The sequence below is a fragment of the Crocuta crocuta genome, unplaced genomic scaffold (genome assembly GCF_008692635.1).
Source record: "Crocuta crocuta isolate KB4526 unplaced genomic scaffold, BGI_CrCroc_1.0 scaffold25, whole genome shotgun sequence".
NCBI classification, from domain to species: Eukaryota; Metazoa; Chordata; class Mammalia; order Carnivora; family Hyaenidae; genus Crocuta; species Crocuta crocuta.
This window is the reverse complement of record NW_027532015.1, coordinates 2,858,861-2,879,243: the sequence shown is the minus strand read 5'-3', so window position 1 is coordinate 2,879,243 and position 20,383 is coordinate 2,858,861. Positions and strand designations below refer to the sequence as shown.

The window sequence follows — 20,383 nt, the reverse complement described above, 5'->3', positions numbered from 1 at the left end:
TCAAGCTAGAGGCTCAGGTCATTTCCTTTGTAACACGACACTACATTTTCCCTGAGGAACACATTTAAAATAACACTGTGGAGGGGGCCCCCAGGCAGCTCAGTGAGTTAAGCGTCCAACTTTGGCTCAGGTCATGATCTTATGGTTCGTGGGTTCGAGCCCCACATCAGGCTCCATGCTGACAGCTCAGAGCCTGGAACCTGCTTCCAATTCTGTGTCTCCCTCTCTCTCTGCCCCTTCCCTGCTCATGCTCTATTTCTGTCTCTCAAAAATAAATAAAACATTAAAAAAATTAAATTGAAATAAAAATAAAATTAATTGAAATGAAATGAAATGAAATAACACCACGGAAATCAACTGCAACATGGCACAAATGTGACAATTTCCAGGCATACCTTCAATATCTCCCTTAGAGTGTGCTTGCGATCTCTACACTCCAGCGTGGGGAGGATTACAATTCTTTGGAAGAATAAAAAGTTCACACTTTTGAAATTTCATGAAAGAATTTTAAGGCCAAAACATAGTAGGCTCTCTTCACCTCCAAGGACAAATTTGATGCTTTACCTGAAACCACATTAGGCTTCTAGTTCAGATCCCCATCCAACCTTGTGACCTCCTGCACTGAAGTTCTTTCCATCGATGAAAGCTGGTAGGGTCAGTTTGACTCCTGGTGTAGGGGTCTGTGTATAACTCAGTCCAGTCGGGCTGGACTTATTTCCTGTAGCAGATAGAAAGGTTCTCCAGTCCAGCTGGCATTTAGCAGTGATGCCAAGCCAGGTATTGTTACTGGCAGCTGTCCAAGCAACCTTTATTGACGTTCCAATCTTCTCATTAACCTTCTGGTAGATAGACCCTCCAAGTTCAGGGCCATCATCCACATGCGTGTACAACTGGAAGTCTGGGGCCGTGTAACCCAGGGCGAAATCTTTCTGTGACAGTTTGGATTTGGCTGTATCAAAGCTCATCTGAGAGCCGGCAAGCCAACCTTCAAAGCAAAGCCATAGATAGTTGGTCCAGAAAAATCTATATCAACCTTATTGGCAAAACTGAAGCAATTCTGTTTGTAGGAGGCCTTCAATTTCCCACTCTTCTTTCTTATGTTCTATACACATATGGTATCAAGAGTCCGTTTCAACCCTTCAGCCAACTCATTCTGCAAAGAGATTATGTCTTATTCTGTCCCAAAAGGATTGTCTATGTTTCATTTCTGGGTGAAGGGAAGTCTGATCACCGAGTCACCTATACTGTCCTGTACACACGCAGAGCCACTCCTCCCGAGGCCTGGGCCATCTGTCCCTTACTCTCCACCTTGCCAGCTACCTCACTGCTTTCCGGACTTTGTTCAGCTTGCTGGGGGGCCTCTCCTCACAGCGTCTATAGAATTTTCTAGCAACAATCCACTGTATTCTAGCACTTAGCTCAGTGTCTGACAAATAACACATATCAGTAAGAGACTGTTGGTCGGAAGACACTGAGAGTCTGGCCTAGCACCCTCATGGATGTGCGGCTCCAGCCTTCACTGTCTGAGGGCCTGCAGCCTCCTGTCTGCGATAGGAACCTAACGATCATTTCTAACTCCAGCAGTCAGCGACAGGTCTGCTCACCATGTCAGTCAGGATAGGCTGGATTATGTTGTAGTCAGGAGTGACCCAGAATTTCAATGGTTAAAAATAATAGCATCTTATTTCTGGCTAAGGCTATGTATCCAGTGTTGACCGATGTGGGGGTTCAGCTCCGTACTGTCACTCAGGGACGCAGACCCATGAGGCTTTGTCTAGAAACATGCTTCTGTAACCGGCAAGGCAGGGCGAGGGCCCTGAGAGGCACCCGCAGGCTCCTACAGCTTCCGCCAGAAAGGGCACACCTCACATCTGCCTCCTAGCTCACTGGCCGAAGCGGGCCTCACTCCACATCTCAGTCCTGAGGGAGCAGCAAAGCACAGACCTACCAGGGACCTGGAAAGAAGCATTAGAATATTCGTGGGATTTTGCGGATAAAGGGAGCATGGCCTAGTTGTTACTGTCACCCTTTGAAAGGTTTGTACCATGCCACACTCCATCCTCATTTAGTATAATTATTTTATTTAGTTAGGGACCAAATGCATTAATCCCAGGAAGCCTAACAAATGGAGTTTTCCTTCGTGATGGTCTTCCAAAGCTCTCAGGAACAATTTCCTCATCCGCTTTGAAGGAAATAACCATCTGTCTGAAGAGAAAATGTCCCACATAATGTAGCGCTGGGTTTCCAAGGGGAGGGATTTACATGAAGAGCCCCTCAGTCAATCAGTTGTTTTATTGGGACCCTCTGTGTGTTTAGGGTTTATGTGGCCTTTAATCTTGGCTCGTATGTGGACTGTCATTGTGTGGATAAGCTCCTGCTTTGATAATCTTTGTGGGAAGCGTAAAGAAGCCTCTGGGGACTAGCGCCTCTGCGCTCAGCGCTGAGCGAGGAGCTGGGGTTCTCTGGTCATGTGGCAGAGTCACTAATAAACAACAGAATGGTAGCTTGAGAGAAGGAGAAGTAAAGGGAAGTGTTGTGCCCGAGAATAAGGTGAGGAGATGGGGGGGGGGTGTCCCCCAGAAGATTCCGGAAGGCTGAGAAATCAGCCTGAGGTAAAGAGGAGGGTGTGGTCAAGAGATGGTCACAGGCCATATGGCCGCAGGGGCTGGAGCCACAGAGGGGTCCTACCTTGAGCACTCAGTGGGCCACGTCGGATAGTCAGAATTTTGAGATTAGTTGCAAGTCATCGAAGCAGAGGAATTGAGGAGGTCGGATTTGAATTTTATTATTATTATTTTTTTACTATTGCAAAAGTTTATTTCACAAAACAGTTCGATATGAAAAATGTACACAACCTGATTTTTATATGGTGATAAAACAGGTGTGGTGGAGGGGAGCACTTTCTCTGGTGAACACAGCCGTTGTCTGTGCTCCAACCAGCACTTCTGTCCTGGAGATGCTCTTCCTTCCCATTCCCACCATTCCCACGTTGTTCTGTTGCCTACTGGTTGCTGTCCGCACGTGTTCATCCATCAAAAGACTCATAAAGGGACCAAGTCCCCCTTGACCATGTCTGCCACCATTTAATCATGACCGTAACTTCTTGCCCGTAAATGTATCCATCCCAGGAGGGGTGTTTGGCTTCTAGTGTCTGCTTGGCGAGCTCAACGATGCCTCAAAACAAAATGCCTTGAATTGTTAAATTTAACTTCTGCTCGATTCATTTGTTAGTTTTTTTACATGCCTTACTTTTTGGTATGATTTACGTTGCCACAGCTAATTACTCTCTGTAGTGTTTTTTATTTTATTTTATTAAAATAAAATATTTATTTTATTAAAATAAAATTTAAACCTCAAGTTCTATTTCACACTGAATAACCACATTTAAACCTGACCATTTCCAGTATTTTTTCCTCACACAGAAAATTCAGCAATGTGGAAAAACTGAAGAATATTGTACTCTATCATAGATTCAGACATAGTGGAGAGAGAGAGATCTATTTATTGTCGGGATTTATTTATTTCCTTAGGTGATCGCTACAATTTGTTGTCCTGTCAACATTTAACTTTGCGTGTGTGGATTTAAAGCGCTAAGTGTTTCCCATTTCGAGCAGATTAATCTACTTCTGGCTTTATTGGTTTTATGGTGAGATGATCTGGGTTTTTGAATCTTTTTCTTTTGGTGATAGCTTCATCAGACGATCAGACAAATGTTTGTGCAATTTCTGAAGCTCTAAGTTTTGTTCCTAAATGATTGAAGGCTGATTAGGATTTTGAGAAGATCCCTGTGGCTGCTGTGTGGGCCAGGCTGTCAATGCCAAAGGTCAAGAGAGAGTGATGTGGCGGGAGGTGGCCACGCGGCCTGGACCAAGGTGGTGGTGGTGTGATGGGGTGGGGTGGGTGGACGCGGTGCTCTTTGGAGGTAGGATTGCCAGGGGGTGGGTGCAACGTCTAGCAGGAAGGCACAGTGGTCATTTGCTCGGGGCGTGCTGTCCTTCCTGGTGGGCCCTGCTCCTGGGAACTGAGAATGGAAATCAGAAGCCTGATTGGTGGTGAAAGAACAAAGGGAGCTACCTTCTTCTGGGACATTGCAGTTACCCTTTATTCACTCACTAAATTCCTACTCCTTTGAGTTAGTTCTTCTGGATGTAACAGAAATCAGTGCTTGAGAGTCTGTGCCATCCCTTTGCCCCAAAAGTGCCAGATGAAGAGCGATGCATTTGAGATGTTTTGTGTTCACTCCCATCCCCTTATATTTCTTTCTGTTGACACAGTGCCCGCTCTGATCATAATGCAATAGAGAAGATTTGCAGTGTTCTTTGATGACTTAATTGACATCCTGGTCCCATTTTTCATGGTCACTGTTATTGGATTTGCGGGAGGACTCTGGTCTCTTGATTGGATAAGGAAGACACCTGGGTGTCCCTGATTGAATTTGGCAACAGTCCTAGTCGCCTTGTGGGGGATCAGGAAAATACCCAAGTCTCATCTGCAATATATTATCAAACCATCTTTTATGTTGGTGCGATTTCTGGTGACGGCTCAGCTCATCATGTTGATATTGATTGTTTTAGCTTTTCTTTCCGTGGCGACATTTTCTGACTGCACATTCTAGGCTGCTCCATAGGAAGGTAAAACCTTCCTTCAGACCAATATCGAGTGTTTGATTTTCCAGCACACCTCTAGACAGAGTTTGAAAGCCATAGACACCTTAGCATCAACAACCACAGCTTGAAATCATAATTCTGGCTGGTTCTGTACAGAACCTAACAGCTGTCACCTCGCTTTGTCCTAGTTTGTTGAATTGAATGACACATATCTGTTCTGGGTTATAATCCCTGACACTCCTCTGCACAGAGCACCTCTGAGGAAAAAGCTACAGGAAGGTGAAGGCCAAGAGGGTCGCTCTTCAGCAAGGCCTTCCAGGCTCTAAGCCAGACCTTGGTTTCCCATTTCACTTGCAGGTTCAAGAGGGAAGAAAGATGGTTTTAGTTCAAACCACTTTCCAATCAAGCTGCCTGACCCAGGGCAAGTCCCATAACCTCTTGAAGTCTTCATTTCCTCATTTGTAATAATGGCACCTATTACAAGGGTTGAGATGAGAAGTAATTAAACTTGTTTTAAAGTTTACGTATTTATTTTTTGAGAGAGAGAAAGAGTGTACAAGCAGGGGAGGGAAGAGAAAGAGAGAGAGAGAGAGAGAGAGAATCCCAAGCAGGTTCTGCACCCAATGCAAGGCTTGATCTCACAAACTGTTAGATCAAGACCTGAGCTGAAGTCAAGAGTTGGTTAACCAATGAAACCATCCAGGCGTCCCTATTAAATTCTTGATTGTAAAAGTTATTGGCATAGTGCCTGGAACCATGGTACTAATAAATATTAACTACTATTATCTTGAGGAAAAGAGGAACGTCTTACTCAAATTTGTACTTCTTGACCAGACCTAGGACTGTACTTTGTGATAATTTGTGTTTTACACAGGCTTCTTAAAGAAAATAAACATATTGGCTCGAAGCCACTCATTCATAGCAGATTTATGGTTCAAGACTTTGTCTTTTTATTATTAATCAATGGGCATAATAGTCCCTACTCTAGAACTGATTTTTAATTCTTAGAGGGTGTAGATAAGGTGGTTACAGAAGCAATCTTCTGGACAGAGGCCAGTAACCCTTAACCACTGAATAATAAAACTTATATTTTAAGCTTTGTAAACAAAGGCATCACCCAGGTATGGTAAGGGATTTGGATCACAACTAACCTTTTCTCTGGCCTGGGTCTGTTGTTGACTTCCTCAGACTTATAGTAGCTCTTGTTGGTAAAGCACTTACCATAAGGCTTAAATACATATTTAATCCTTAGCACAGCCCAGTGAGGAAAGTTCTATTATTATTTATTCCCATTTTATGGATGAGGAAATCGAGGTACAGAGAGGGTTAGCTCACACAGCTAGTGATTGGCAGAGCTGGGACCAAAACTCTGGTCTGCTTGGCTTAATGTCTGTGTTCTTGATGTACTCTTACTGCTCGAAGGTGAAAATGATGTTGGATTTGAATATTCCCTTGAAAGCAAATATTTAGTGGGGTGCTAACCACGGGCAAGGTGGTACCTGAGGTCCACTGGAAAGGAGCCTGCTTTCAGTGGCCAGTTACACCCTGTCCCCAGCATTGCTGTCATTTGTTGTGGAGGGAAAAAGAGGGCGAGCCAAACTTTCTTTTGTGTAGATTCTGGTTTGTTGATGTCTTCGGAGAGATTGTTCATTCACTCATTCATTCCTGCCACTCTGCCCGGATGCACTGTAAACTCATGACGACCAGCGACAGGCAGGCCCGGCATGTGCATGACAATTGCCCAGTCTGTCCGTTCTGCCATTCTCCTACATGGCAAATACGTTCCTTAACACCTTCTCCACTGGCCTTGCCTCAGCTGATGACCTTGCTTTCCCGTTTCCCATCGAGAAAATGGAGACTATTGGAGGGAACTTCCATGGGCTCCCAGTGTCCCCCGGCAGCATCTGTGCCTCACACACACCATGTATCTAATGCAACAGACGAGCTGTCTGCAGCCCAAGAAAGGGACACTCCCCGAAGCAGTGGACTCCCCCCTCTTGGCTACTCAGGGATATCATTCTGGCAATTCCTCCTCACTTTCCTGCATCATTCATTCCCATCAGAGTATAAACATGCTATTATTTCTTCATCTTAAAAAAAAAAGCTAAAATCCTTTTTTGATCTCCACTTCTCCCTCTAGTTAGCAACCCCTTCCTTTTCTTCAAAAATCCTTGGGAAAGTTTTCTCTACAGTGCCACTCCCCCTTCTGCAGGGGCTACATCTCGAGACCTCTAGTGGATGCCTGGGGTTGTGTGTAGTTCCAGACTCTATACGTACTGCTTCCCTTCCCCCCCCGCCCTTGCACACCTACCTGTGCTACAATTTAATTTACAAATTAGACATAGTGACAGGTCAACAACTAATAATGAAATACGACAATTGTAACAACAACAACACACTGTAATAAATATTCTGTGAAGGTGCTCTCTTTCTCTCTCTCCCAGTGTCTTATTGTACTGCACTCTCCCTTCTTCTTGCGATAGTGTGAGATGATGACATGCCCACGTGATGAGCTGAAGCAACAGGAACGACATAACTGCTGTGAAGCAGTGTTAGGTCGCTCGCTATTGACCTGCTGCTGCTGGGTCAGAATGAGGCTCATCTGCTTCCAGACTGCAGGTATTTGAAACTGCAGGTGGTGGGTGGGACAGCCACATTCTTGAACGCCCAACCCAGTCCCAGTCTCCCTTTGTGTCTTGAACTGACTCGGGGTTTCCGCCCCAGCAGTGCCCCAAAGGTGCTTTGTTAGGTAACCCTGACTCCCGTGTTGCTCGATCCAGTGGCTGAGTCTCAGTCCTTGTCTTACTTCTAGGGTTCAACGCAGTTGATCATTCCCTCCTCCTCAAGGCATGTCCTTCTGGCTTCCCAGGCACCAGTTTCTTTCCATTCCCTTTGCTGGTTCTCACGCATCTTATTTCTACCCATTGGAGGGCTCAGGGATTAGCTCTTGGGCTCCTATGTTTATTGCAGTATTATTTACAGTAGCCAAGATATGGAAACCACCCAAGTGCCCCCTGGTAGATGAATGGATAAAAAAGATGTGGTATGTATGTATGTGTGTGTGTGTGTGTGTGTGTATGTATATATAAATCTTTATCTATATCTGTATATCTATCTATATCAATATGTGTTTCTATACCTATAATGGAATATTACTCAGCCACAAACAAGAATGAAATCTTGCCATTTGCCATCCACCCAGAGAGTATTATGCTAAGTGAAATAAGTCAGAGAAAGAAAATACCATGCGATTTCATTTATATGCGGAATCTAAGAAACAAAACAAATGAACAATAATGAAAAACAAACAGACTCATAGATACAGAGAACAATCCAATGGTGGTTAAAGCGAGGCAGTAGACAGGTGAGGAGAAGATGGGCAAGATAGGGGAAGGGGAATAAAAGCTACAGACTTCCAGTTATAAAATAAATACATAAGGTGCAGCGATACAATGTAGAGCATACAGGAAGCTAGTTCGTAATATGTAATAACTTTGTAAGTGACAGATGGTAGCTGCATTTACAGTGGTATAATATATATGTATGTGTATATTGTAATGTATATAAATGTGCAGTCACTGTAGTACACCTGAGTCTAATATAATATACTATGTCAACTACACTTCAGTAAAAGAAATATAAACAAATTTCTTGGTAGAAATTTGCTGTTCTTTGGTATCTCACCGTGTAAAGAGGCAGGTTTACTTGTTTAAGTACTCATGCAAATTGAGTACAACTATTGACAAGAAATTTAAAGGTGAGATCAAGCCAGTTCATAAGTAATAATAATTGATCCAAGAGACTCTCTGTCTCATTTTCTCTCGATCGATGACGGCAAGAGTTATAGAGAGAATTCATGTCTACTCTGTCTGCTTTTTCTTTACTTACCTAGGGCAGTTGCTATTTATAGCCGTTCTTACATAAATCTGCGCAACCATTTTATCTCCAATTCTGGGTCAATTTCAAGAGGAAATTAAGTATTCATGCAATTATAAGAGTCCCTCTTATTCTTATCCTCAATATTCTAGAAAAATGTGTCTAATGGTAGTTCTAGGCCTAAGCATTTTGTTTTGCTCCATAAAAATTCACTCAATAAAAATTCACTGTGCATATTTGTGGCCCAGATACCATGCTGTGTATGGGGGGTTACAAAAATAAACAAAACACAGTCCCCGCCCTCAGGGAGTTCTTTGTGTGCTAGTGGACACAGTAGACACATGTCTTGATGGGTTTTAATGTGCTAGTGATCATGATGAAATTTAAAATGCTGGTGACTCCAGGGCTGTGGGAGGCCAGGGGACATGACTTCCACGTACTTACGCAGCATCTGGTCATGGGCAGTGGTCAGCCCAGATGACCTTCACCTCATCTCATCTCCTGACGGACGTGCGCTGATTACTGAGCACAGAAGACCTGAGGTCCTTCAGCCTGGTCCCTATGTGGTCTGTAGGACCTGGGTCCCTGAGTGGAGAAATGGGACCCTCCTATTCTGGGTTATAGAGGCTGAGAACTAGATTTCTGGTGGACCTCAACTTTCTAAATAAGAGTACCGCCAAGGCCTTCCTTCAAAAGGAATCATCACAATATACTGTCATTACGCGTGCCCAACTACTAGCTGAGCTGCTTGGAACAGCCTGGAGGTTGGCAAGGATTTATGGTCATTCGGGATAACTGGGCAACCATAAATCTTCGACCCTGCTTGCTTTGTAACAACTGAATTAGCTCGCTAGTACAAAGAGCCATTGGGACTCAAGATAAATCATTTAGTCAGTCACTCAACAGACAATCATGGAGTGCCCACGAGGTGTGAGGCATTCTGTTTCCTCTCTATGTCCGTAGTTAGCAGAGCAGGAGGGCATCAGATTCTTGAATCTAATTTCTGTTCCCAGGACTTTTCTTTTTTGTTTTTAATTTGCAAGGTTGTTTTGAGTATGCCATCCTCAACCTGAATGATTCCCTGCCCAGGAGAAAGTAAATAAAGATTTGGGGGAAAGATTTGACCATGCAACGCCTCTTTATGGGAATAAAAACACATAAGGGATTTGCACCTTTGTTGTTTGCCACTATTTTTTTTCCTTTGAAAAATAGATCCATAGTTCAATCAATTCATTTGTGAAGATTAAAGATGAGGCCTGGCATCCCTTTCTTTCTATGCATCTGCCCTTACTCGGGATCTAAAATGGGTGTCAATTCCAGTAGCGAAAGTGACAGATGTAGGTGGGGTAAGCACTTGCTGTCTTTGTGACTGAGTCACTTGCTGTCTTTGTGACTGAATCAGAATCGCAGAACTGGAGTTTTTAGAATGTCTGGAATCATATCGAGGGCTACTTGCCCGGAGTCGAAGGTGAAACACTTTCATAATCGGGGTCAACAGCATTTTGGAAGATGAGAGTTTCTCGGTGTGAGGAAGGTCTGGATGCTCTTTCCCTTCCTACCCCTTTCCCCCTTCACATAAACACAGCCGCCCACCCACCACGGATGGAGGCTGGCTTTACCCTTTGACTTCCCAGACACATAACCTTAGCGGTGAAAGCAGGGGAGGCGGAACTCGAATCTCAGTCCAGGAAGGACTATGGCCATGTTTACAAGGATTATCTCGTGCACTTGCTCTCCTCAGGCCTCAGAGAGGTGGGGGTGGGGGAGTATTTTCTTGGGGAGGAAGAAGTCAGAAAAGCCAGTGTAAGAGGCTCGGATCTGCCCTGTTGAGTTCAAGCAGGACCTGCCTCAGATCCAGTTCAGGTGAAGACTGGCCCTGGTGTTTGTCTAGGAAGCGGTGCCCTGTGCCTCCTTCTACCCGTGGCCACTCCCCGAGGACACACCCACCCATCTCTGGCTCCAGAGGGCACTTGGCTTGCGTGTGGAAGGCACTGAGTGTTTGAGTTGACCTGAATGCTTACTGCTTGCCTGGAATCTGCGAGGCTGGGGAGATGGGTGTGGGCATCCCCAAAGGTAAAGGCTTGTTTTATCGGTTGGCAGATTCCCGATTTCCAGACCGTTAAGGGATGTGTGGTGGGGGGCATCCAAGTGGCCGGAGCATTGCTTTCCGTCGTGGAAGTGATCTGGTTATGGCAACGTCCCCCTGTGGCTGCTGTCACTGAGGAGGAGGACTGGCTTTAGGGCGCTGTGTACCCCTGCCCTGGTGACACCACGTCAGGGAGAGAAGGGCTGCTCCTTGATGAGAGGTGGTCAGTGGCTCGGTTCTCCTGCCAGAACTCTATTTCCTTGGCAATCCCACTGATCTTGGCTCAGCCTGTGTTTAAGACCTGCACGATTACAAATGCTGGGGGAGATGGGTTTTTGTGTTTTGACTCATTTTCAAAATGGAGACCCCGGCGGGAGCTGAGGAGCACTCAGGTGAGCACAGCAGCACCGTCTGTTCACAGAGGGTCTCGGAGGAGCAGACGTGACCAGCAACGCTGGCCGTGGGCAGGGACGGGTCCTCGTGTGGCCCTTGCTTTAGTCAGGACGGAGCAGCCGGCTCTCACTCGTGCGGCTGAGCTTTGCTCTCAAGTCACACAGTGGTCCCCAGTGTTCCTTAGTGTGGCCACCATTTATTTACCTTTGTCTTGCTCCCCAAACTGCAGGGGGCGGGTCGCATGTCTGGTTGATGGTGGAATCCTCAGCACCCAGCCCGTAACCGTAGAATGAAGGTGCTAAGAGGAGTGTGGACATCAGTGACCGTGAGTGAGGTGTGGCTCTTCCTTTTTGTTGCCACCGTCTGTCCTGGAAGTTCTCCCCTTTCTACAAAGACATTCAAAACGGGAGCAGAGGTGTCACTGTGCATTGGCTTGTGGATCCTGTATGGTGCCTGTTACCTACAGAGACTCTGAGCCCCTCCTTCATGTTGGGGTCCAATGGTCCCCGGGGGTGAGGGGCAGTGCCCGGGGATCTGCATTTTCACAGGGGGCTTCTGGGACAGGCATTCTGTGAGTCACGACTTGAGAAAGAGCACTTCCCGAGGCTAGCTGCGGAGTGCTCTGGAAACAGGCTCTCCAGGCGGGGGGTCAACAATCGAGGAAGGAGCTCTGGCTCGTTCCTGCTGCTTTAATCACACACCCGGAATTTTCCACATCTTTGATTTCTTTTGTACCTCCCCGTCGAGTCCCGCGGGTACACTTTACCATTCTCCTTGAGGACACTCTATATATTCAGCGGCGTGGTTGAAACCAGCTTAAAAGATTGAGTGCTTCCATAGGAGAATAGCAACCGAAAAATGACTAGGCATACAATTAAAAACCAGTGAGGTCTCCAAAGTATCAGCTCTTAAATAAACCCTGTGTCAGCCCCAGGGGACCAGCAGTATATCAAGGCCGCTTCTCAAGGCGTCAGGCTCCTAATTACTTGCTTCTGTGGAACAATTGGCCTTTTTTTCCCCCTCTCCTATAATTTTGAATCTTTCCCTATCCAAGACTAGGTTTATCCTTGGCACCCGAGGGGAGATCTTGCCCCTTCCTGTTCCCAGTCTGGGGAGCGCCCCTTTTCCACTGCCGACTGGAAGGCAGTGTGTAGACTGGTACAGACACTGGCCTCTTGCCCAGACCCTGGCTGCCTGTTCCTTGAATCACCTCCTTGGGTGTGGATACCGGCTCCCCTGTGAGAGGCCTAGAGAACAGCGGTATTTCAGTCAGCCATCTCTGCAGCTCAGGCCTCCAGCTGGGCATTTAGCGTGTTCTCTGGACATGGTTAGTCATTTCCCAAACTTGTCCTAGAGCCCTGAGACCACGCATGTGTATTCCACAGAGGGTGTGTTCTGTATGGAAACTTGGATTCACCTCCTGGGTTCAAGATTGATGAGTGCCTTGGCTGTTTTTTTTTTTTTTAATTTATTTTTCATTTTTTATTAGAGAAAGAGGCGGGGGGAGCGAGAGCATGTGAATGGGGAGAGGGCCTTAGGGAAAATGAGAGAATCCTAAGCTGGGTCATGGTCCCTCAACCCTGGGATCATGACCTGAGCCAAAAGCATGAGTCCAATGCTCAACCGACTGAGCCACCCAGGCGCCCCCTGGCTGCTTCTGATGTGTTGCAGGGTGAGCGTGGGGGTGGCAGAAGGCTCTCTGGCTGCCATCCAGCACTACCCAGAGGCTTCGCCATTCTCTGGCTGCTCCCAAAGTCACTGAAATCAGCAGGGACAAATCTCTTGCTCAGCACTGCTGCATCCTGGAAGGCAGAGAACACACATTGGCATAAAGCCGTATGTATTGGGGTCAAGTTGTCTGAGTTTGAAAGTAAGCCCTCACCCCCTCCGTCAAGATACTCAAACACTTCTGAGAAATAGTGGTGATGAGAATATCTACCTCAGTGAATTGTTCATTTTTTGATTCAAAAAATTGATGATTAAGGGCTTACTCTGTGCTGGGCACTGTGAAAGGCACTACACAGTGGACGTCTAGTTTAGGGAGGGAGACCAGCATGTGTAAAATCTGCCAGTGCAGTACATGCAACAAAGAAGTGCATGGCATTAGGAATGCAGTTTCAGGGGTTGGGAGGTTGACCTTGGTACAAGTGGGACCAAGGAAGTTTTCTCTTAGAAGGTGATTGTTGACTTCAGATAATGTGAAGGGCACACTACACACGCATGTGCAAAGGCCCTGTGGAGGCCTAAGTGGGGAGCATGTTGATGGATTGGGGTTGGGGGGTGGTCAGGGAATTTTGGTTTTAAGGGTGCTGGGAAGCTACGGAAAGGTCCTCGGCAGGGCAGTGACAGATTTGTGTTCTTAAAGTTGCTACGCTGGCTACAGAGTAGAGACTGGACTGAGGGACGAGAATGGGTGTGGGGCAGAGGTTGGAAGAAACCCGTAATAATTTAGGCAAGAGATGATTTCGTGTCGACGAGGGGAGGGGAGGGGTACTGATTCAGGAGCCACTGAAGTCAGAGAATTGATAGACTTGGTGAAGGAGAGATGAGGGGGGTAGAGGGAGAGGAAGGGTCCCAGGCCAGGCATCCTGGGATAGTCGCGCTGCCTATACAGAGTAGCCCTCGCTACACGTAAGTGATTATGACGATTGTTAACTAAGCCTGGAATTTGACCCAAGTCAGCTGGGCCCATGTGCCCTGGGACCTGCCCTCTGACCCCAGCGGGGCCTTGAACTAAGAGCTCCTCTCTCCTCTCCCCTCCCTACCGTGTGAGGGAGGTAATGAAAGGAACTTCTGGCAAGTTCTCTTCCTCAAGCAGAATGTCCCAGTGGGTGGCCGTGACCTCTCACCTGTACCCGAGAAGGAACCTGAGTGGAAAGGACCCCTCCCCCTGCTTCCCCTATTGTTAAACCTCGTATTAGTTGGGTGTATTTATTAGGACTGATGAGGCACTATTGACACATTTTTGTGAGGTAAACTCCACAGTTTACATTGGGGCTCACTCTTTGTGTTGTACATTCTGTGGGACTTGACACTGACGGCGTGTGCCCGCCATCACAGTGTCGTACGGCTTTGCTGCCATTACATGCCCGGAGCTCTACCTTTTCATCCCTCCCCTCCCCCAACCCCTGGAAACCACTGATCTTTCCACTGTCTCCATAGTTTTGCCTTTTCCAAAATGCCGTACGGCTGGAATCATGCGGTTCATAGGCCTTGTCAGCGTGGGCTTCTTTCACTTAGCAACATGTATTCGAGGTTCCCCCATGTCTTTTGGAGTCTTGAGGGCTCGTTTCAACAACAGTCTCTCAACTGTTGAGAGACTGTCTCCGCCTGCCGGTCTGTCTACACCTGGAGGCCTCCATATGGGAATTGCAATTTCTTTTCAGTGCCTGGCTTCTCTCCCGCGTGGCTGTTCCTCACCATTGTCTCAGTCGTACTCTTCCGTGCACCTGTCAACCCTGACCACATTTAGCCATAGCAGATTTAGGAGCTTTCCCAAGGTAGGAGGTGGGACCGTGTCCAGAGTCAGTGTTCTGTGCTCAGGAAAACCAGCACCATGGTCATCCGGATTCCCATTGGAATGATCCAGCCGTGAGCGGTGTGGCACCGGCTTGGGTAGTGTGGGAGGGCTGCCTTCTGAGAGCTGAGCTGTAACAGGCACTGGCACCCAGGCACCCTGGGGCTGTTTCCAGCCTAAAGAGTTCTGCTTTGCCCCTAAGCAGTTTTTCTAAAAAGGTGGGTATGGATTATCTTCTAAAAGAAGCCAGTCTAAGCCATATTACCAAACAGATGGGAAGCAGGACATAGCCAAGTGTGACCTTTTAGAGGCTGCACAGCCATTGCCTCTTGCTTTCCTTGGGGGACACCAGCCCTCTCTTGGAACATGCCTTTATTCTCTCCCAATGTCCTCATCAGCTGCCTGCAGCCCAGTAGCAATTTGAGGTCATTGCTGGGCTGCCTTTTCACATCCTTGACCTGCCGGATCCCTTGTATCTTTTGTTTGATGTACCTCTGAACGTGTGTCCAACAGCTCCCCCGGCTGGGGAGCTTACAAGTGGTGTTCCCTGTGATGTGGGTGCTGCTGTGGGGGAGCTGGGGGTCTAGAGGGGCCACACTGCTGTGAATCAGCACAGGGAGCATGAAGATGGCGGCCGTGTGTCTCTGCAGCCAGAATCTGTAGCGCATCAGCTATGCCCTGGCTGAGAAGCTTGTCCTTGCCGTCTTTATGATCTGCCCTAGCTCTCACTTATTTTTCAAATACCTTATTAGGATAACTACTGCTGATTTTCCTGTCACTTTGGCATTGTTCGTGACCAGCTGTGCACGTTTAGTGTTCATATGCAGAAATGCAGAGCAAAGTGTTATTGTTTCCAGAAAGCTCTACCTCTGGGGATTTTTGTTTTCCTTCCTTCCTTCCTTCCTTCCTTCCTTCCTTCCTTCCTTCCTTCCTTCCTCTCGCTTTCTTTCTTTCTTTCTTTCTTTCTTTCTTTCTTTCTTTCTTTCTTTCTTTCTTTCTTTCTTCTTTTTTCACTCTCCCCTTTTAATCCTTGTGGTTTTGGACAAGTTGGTGATATGCTAGTCTTTACATGAAATTTTCAGGCATGAGGAGTGAAAGATTCCCTGGAAGAGATATTTACATTAATTTTTTTTTTTTAAAGAGGGATCAACTGGTCAACCGTGCTCACAACCCTTAGCCGCGTCTGAGGTCATGTTATTGATCACTGAGTTCTGTACAACATGTCCAGCCCAGGCACCAGAATGCTAGCTTTTTATATTTGGACCCATTTTACAGGAGCGGGAAATAAGGGTTTGGAGGGTGAGGTACCTTGCCCCAGCTCACACAGGTAGTAAGTGGAAGGAATTCAGCTGAACCTAAGTCTGTCTCTCTCCAACCTCCGAGTACCAAGGGGTCCCATTTGTGCCGAGAAGCAGGGAAGATGGAAGTTTCCATTGCTGGATTCCCATTCTCTGTTCTGTTCACCTAAACCCCCTGGGGTCCTTTTATCACAGAAAGATGTGGCTTCATGAGCCATTGAGGCCAAAGTGGACACGTAACATTTTTCTTCCCTGACCTTGAGTCCTTTTTTTTTTTATCTTTTTTTTTTATCTTTTTTTATTTTATTTATTTCTAGGAGAGAGAGAGAGAGAGAGAGCATGAACAGGGGAGGGCCAGAGAGAGAGGGAGTCACAGACTGAAACAGGCTCCAGGCTCTGAGCTGGCAGTCAGCACAGAGCCCGACGCGGGGCTCGAACCCACGAACCGTGAGATCATGACCTGAGCGAAAGTCGGACGCTTAACCGACTAAGCCACCCAGGCGCCCCTTTTTTTGTCTTTTTAAAACAAATACACAAACGTGTCTGGAGATCTAGGACTGTCTCTTCAGAGATGTTCCTTTGAAAGTGAATTGCTACATGTCGGGTTTCAGGAAGGGCAGGGATTTGGGGGTGGCAGACGAGGAACAATTTACATGGGGGGTGGGCTGGGAAACAGGGTTCAGACTCGGGAAAGCACCTCCCTGGCTTGGCTCTGTGCTGTCCTGATGCTTTCCCACACAGCTCCTGCCCTTAGTATCTCAGTGGCCTCCCCTGACTTCTCAGCCTGGGCAGCCCCTGGTCCTCGGAGTCTGCGACCCAGCGGCTCCCGCCCCCCACCCCCCACTGTGCCCACCTGCTGCTCCTGTTTAATAGGTATTGCACTTGACCTTGTGGAAGGCGCCAGCTCAGCTGGCCTCGGCCTCAGCAACCGCTGTAGCTACACCAATGTCGGTTTGCTCTTTGAGATCTCGATTACCAGTGACCCAAATAAAAAGAGAATGTCTGTTGCGCTACGGCTGCCTGAAGGCAGTGTCGTCTCTGACCAGGGGATCTCTGCTGCCTCCTGTGTGGACTGTTTTCATGCCCTCACCTCCCACAGTCCAGGGTGATCCCAGGTAAATCAGATCACGCCACCACCCAGCTCAAACTCCCTGTGGCTTTTCTCTTGCTCAGAGGACAAGTCAGTCTTTACAGGGCCCCTTTACAGGAACCCAGGCTCCTAGAAGGTTCTCAGATACACCGGGCCCTTGCTTCTCCCCTTGATGACTTCTCCAGACATTGATGTGGCTCTCCTCACTTTCTTCAAGTCTTTCATTCAGCTATTTCCCTTACCCTGTGTAAAATGCTAGCCTTCCTATTTCCTTCCCTCCCTGTCTATTTTTCTGTCTATTTTTCTGTCTATTTTTTCTCCTAAGTATTTATCTGTCTATTTTTTCTCCTAAGTATTTATCACTGTTTGCTCTGCTATGTATTGGACATCTGTGCTTATCGCCTGTCTTCCAAAATCAGGGTTTGATCTCCTCAAGAACAGGTATTTTTGTCAGTTCTTTCTCTCTGACATCTACAAAGTACTTGGCTGGTAGTATGTATTCAATGAATGGATGTTGTGTGGATTTGCCTGGTGCTCTTCATTTTTGATGTAGATGTGCCTCGTTCTGGAATCATCTCACAAGACCAGTAATGTGAATCTTTCTATGAGTCGGTATTCACTGTAGTATGTCATTGGTTGCTAGGGCAGTAGCTCCTCCCTGGGCTGCTGTGACATGAGGCTATGTCACAAGTAATTTGCTCAGTGACAGTCGTGAAAAGTACCAAATAAAGCAGGTGAACTATCAAAAACTTGAAATATGTTTTATGGTGTGTGTTAAATCATGTCAGTGTTGCTCACTCATATCACATCGTGTTTTCTTGACTGAGAGGAAAGGGGTGACGCTCCATGTGGGGTGCTCGGTGGATGTGGGTGGTGGCAGTGGCTGACCTGTGGCCCTCCCCCTCTCTCCTGCAGCTGGTGTCGGAGCTCTGAGTGCTTTAAAAATGAACTTTCGCTGCAGGGTGTATGGGATAAAGGGAGGTACAGACTTGCTCTTCTGGATGGCAAGAATAGCATCGTCTGTGGGTATTATCTAAAATATACCTTCCCTTAGCCATAGGACAAAGTTTGGTTAGGCTATTTCATTTTTTTAAGGGAAGATTTTGGGGAGATAGTGCTTTTTGGCTCTGAGCAAGCATCAACCATTGAAGCTTATTTAGATTTAAAAATAAGTAGGTATTAGGGAAATGCTAGTAATACGGGATCATACTGTTCACCCAGGGTGTTGGAGCTGGATTGACCTACACTTGTTTCCGCCATTTTGGTTTCATGTGAGGCCATCCTATTCCAGCCCCTCTGGACATTCAGCGGCCCAGGCAGGTGTACACTTGACCCCGTGCCTGTTTTAACCATTAGGCTCTTCTCCATTCCTTCTGCTCAGCTTCCCAGCTTTTGAGTCTCTATTTGCTTTGTTCTTCATCTCCTGACCTCCCAGGTACCCTCCTTGGTCTTGATTCTAGCATGTGCCCTCTGGCCTGCACCATCGACAACTGAGATGACTTCCCTAGTTTCTTTGTTTTGCTGGAGCACTTCTTCCCAAAATGGGAGGCAAATCTATGAAGACATAAGACCTGACGTGTCCTGAAGTGTCTGTGGTTTTTCTCTGACCCTCAGTGGCGGGATTTTTTTGTTTGATTGTTTTTTTCTATTTTGTTAAAGTAGGCTCTATGCCCAGTGCAGAGCCCAACGTGGGGCTTGAACTCATGCCCCTGAGATCAACACCTGAGCTGAGATCAAGAGTCAGATGCTTAATGGACTGAGCCACCCAGGTGCCCCCTTTAGCCAGCATCCAGTTTGGGAATTGTTTCCCCTCAGGATTTTAAAATTACTGCCCGCTTGCCTGATGGTGCTGATTCTCCGACAGCCTGCGTGTGACCCGTTTCCTTCTGAAAGCTTCCAGGACGTCCTCTTCACCCCCGATGTTTTGAAATTCCACAGCGATGTGCTAGAGGGTAGTCTAGGCTTCTTAAGTACAAAAAATTTCTTGCAATTTCCAAGGCTCATTTAAACATTTAAATATTATAATATTTAAAAATGTACGACTTGAAACCAAGTATAACTCTTTATGCTTATAGTTCTTCCAATTATAAAATCAAATCAAAATTGCAAATTATCCGTAAAGCATATAACATGAATTTAGTGTGATAGCTAATGTCACTCCTTTTGGGGTTAGGAAGGAGGCACAGCCCTACCCCTCAGTGTCCTGTGACAGATGTCTTCTGGCTTCACCTGGTGTTTGTAAGTCACTGAGGAATAAATCTAACAGGTATTAAACCTTTGCCCTTTTTCTCATTAGCCCATGACAATGAATTCAATTCTGTGCGATGCCAGTGTGTAAACACAGGACCGAGTTGGTTACAGCGTGGTCATCCAGACAATTAGAAGAACTAGGCTTGCTTACAAAAATGTTGGGAATTGTCATTGAAATGGAAACATGAGCTGTAAATACTCCCATGGGGAGTATCCCTCGAATCAAAATCCCTCGAATTCAGCTGGCCTCTGTTCTTCGGCTCTTCCTAAGGCAGTTTCCCCTGTGCGCTGGCAGCAGCAGGGTGTGTGCTCAGAAGTGCTGGCCGTTCCCCGGCTTCACCCCTGCCACCACATGTGTCCCGTCTGCCAGTGTCCCAGGCGCTAATCCTGTGGTTCTGCACATCCCTAGTGGAGGTGGAGACTGCTGAGCACTGGGAGCCCCAGCACTTTCAGGGAGCCGCCTGGCTGTGTGTCACCGAGCTTGACAACCATGATCCGCGATCTGGCTGTTTCAGCTTACCGCCCTGCCCCCTTCACTGTTGTGGAGAGAGGTGAGCGTTTGTAGATTTTAAGAATACAAACACACATGACACCACACTTCACAGGGTTCATGGTGTAAGTTTCCTGGCAAGTTAGAAGTGCGTGCATGTGGTATGGGAGTGTGTGTGTGCACATGCGAGAGTGTGCGTGTGAGTGTGTTGGTGTATGTGCACATGTGTGTCCACATGAGAGTGTATGCACATGAGTGTGTGAGTGCATGTGTCTCTGTGTGTGTATGTGAGAGTTGTATGCACATGTGAGAGTGTGTGCAAGTGTGCACACGCATGAGTGTATGTGTGAGTGTGTGCATGAGAGTGTGTATGCACATGTGAGAGCGTGCAGGTGAGAGTTTGCATGTATGTGTGCATGTGAGAGTGGGTGTGGGTGAGAATTTATGCATGAGTGTGTTATGCATGTACGAGTGTGTGCATGCACATGTGAGAGTGTGCAAGTGTGCGCATGTGTTCAGATGAGAGTGTATGCATGTGTAAGAGTGCATGAGTGTATGTGCATGAGTGTGCATGTGTGCATATGGGTGTGCGTGAGAGTATGTGGGAGTGTGTGCATATGTGAGTGTGTGCATCAGAATGTGTGCACCTGTGAGGGAGTGTGCACACATGAGTGTGCGCGCACATATGAGAGATGTGTGCATGAGTGTGCGCACACATGTAGGTGTGTGTGCATGCGTGCAGGAGAGCGGGTGTGTTCACCTCAGGCCGGCGGCGC

At 47.0% G+C, this 20,383-nt stretch overlaps 1 pseudogene; it reads right to left on the bottom strand.

The window, feature by feature from the left end:
- Nucleotides 1-575: 575 nt before the first annotated feature.
- Nucleotides 576-1,442, bottom strand: LOC144241569 (non-selective voltage-gated ion channel VDAC3 pseudogene; annotated as a pseudogene).
- Nucleotides 1,443-20,383: the final 18,941 nt, after the last annotated feature.